The sequence below is a fragment of the Augochlora pura genome, unplaced genomic scaffold, assembly GCF_028453695.1.
Source record: "Augochlora pura isolate Apur16 unplaced genomic scaffold, APUR_v2.2.1 APUR_unplaced_3711, whole genome shotgun sequence".
In the NCBI taxonomy this organism is placed as follows: domain Eukaryota; kingdom Metazoa; phylum Arthropoda; class Insecta; order Hymenoptera; family Halictidae; genus Augochlora; species Augochlora pura.
The window spans coordinates 1-2,019 of record NW_027583996.1 but is presented as its reverse complement, the minus strand read 5'-3'; the positions used below and the strand labels follow the sequence as shown (position 1 = coordinate 2,019).

Sequence of the window (2,019 nt, the reverse complement as noted above, 5' to 3'; positions counted from 1 at the left end):
TTCGGTAATCGCTTTGAGGGTTATTTAACGTCAACATTTTGTATTAAAAATTACTAGCTAAAAATAACAACTAGGACTCAGAGGTTTAACACTAAATCTGTCGAACAGTAATCCAATTTATTTAGATATTATACAGTTTTTGTTATAGTAGTTATTGAAATAGTCTAATTTCTGTAATAATTTCCCACATAATTGCCTGAATAGTTATTATAATTTTAAAATGAGAAACCGGTCATTTAGCCGTGATATGTTTATTGTTAAGGATGTTAAGTTGTTTGTTCGTGCGATGTTATCAATTGTCCGATAGAATAGCCAGCTATACTACTTGCCCGTCCGCGCTGATCTATTTCACATGTCTGACCAAATCGCGGACTATTCTACTTATCCGTCTGAGAAATCTTCTATTCCACCCGTCTGACTCTTCTAGTAGAATCAACGGACTGTTCGTTTACTAACAAATGTTTCATTTTTTTACAGACATGTATCAACAATTTTTCTTAACTTTGGTACTACATTTCTTTCAGTTTACAGTACAAAGTAATCATTTCATGTAAAAAAACATTTTCGAAATTAGTACGTTTTTATTTATGATATTAAGCACTGAAGTGTATGAAAATTGTTTGAACATTAGCAACAAAGATACAAAAGATAAGCATTCTTTTACTATATTTATATAATGAATACAATATACATAACAAATAAATAAATAAATAAATATTTATATATATTTTATCTTACATTTAATATTTTTGAGAATAAAAATTATATATATATTATATAAAATAAAAAAGATATCCGCGCTAAACCATCGATAGTTTAACATATTGAGTGCCGATAATCGACCTTTAAAATCCCCACATAGTTAAAACAATTTAATTAACCAAAGCGAACCTAGAACGAGCTTTCGTTTTTACTGTTAATTTGTAGATCACTTCGAGTTATTAACTTCGCAATGGCTAGCAAGCAAGTTCGTGTAATATTCTTATATCAATACAAACTGGGTCATAAAGCTCCAACTGCGACTCGTAACATCAACAGTGCGTTTGGAGAAGATGCCGTAAAGAAACCCACGGTGGAGGGTTGCTTTAAAAAATTTCGAAGTGGAGGCAAGAGCCTTAAAGATGAAAATGGCCGTGGACGCCCTTCTCTCGTCGACAATGACCAACCGAAGGCACTAGTTGAAGCTGATCCACGAACAACGGTTCGACAACATCCACAGAAGTTGGATGCCAGCCATCCAACAGTTATCGACCACCTGAGATAGCTAGGAAAGTCAAAGAAGCTCGACAAATGGGTGCCGCATGAGTTAAGCATAGACCAAAAGAATCGTCGTTCGACCACACGTCGCACAATTAACGCTACAAAAGTTGAATGAATTAGGATTTAAAACCCTGTCCCATCCAGCATATTCGCCGGATCTGTCGCCACTTCTTCAAACATCTCGACTACTACTTGCACGGGAACATATTTGCCAACCAAGTTGCTGCTGAAAGTGCGTTCGACGAATTTATTAATTCCAGAGCAACAGAATTTTACGCGACTGGTAAGTATTAGAGGGACCGGAAAGTAATGTCGTTTCTCTACATTAAATTCAAATATATTTTAGCAAGATTTTATTTTTAATTAATAATGTAATCACCCTCGTTATCAACAACCTTTTGCCATCTAGTGTGCAAATTGTCAATGCCAGATGGATAAAAATCAATTGGTTTTTTATCAAAATATCTGGAGATTGCATTTTGAACATCATTCGAATTTTCAAATTTTTTACCACTTAGAAAATGTTGGAGCGATCGGAACAAATAAAAATCCGATGGCGCAACATCGGGTGAGTATGGTGGGTGAGGCAATACCTCTTATCCCAATTCATTAATTTTTTGCAAGGTTCGTCTTGCACGGTGCGACCTTGCATTATCGTGTCGCAGAATAACACCTTTTCTGTTGACGACCGCTGGATATTTTTCAATTAAAGATTGATTTACTCGATCTAACTTTTCATAATAAAGATCTGCGTTGACA

At 34.9% G+C, this 2,019-nt stretch overlaps 1 pseudogene; it reads left to right on the top strand.

Annotated features, from left to right (window-relative positions):
* Positions 1-952: 952 nt before the first annotated feature.
* On the top strand, positions 953-1,264 carry LOC144477787 (histone-lysine N-methyltransferase SETMAR pseudogene; annotated as a pseudogene).
* The last annotated feature ends 755 nt before the right edge of the window (positions 1,265-2,019 follow it).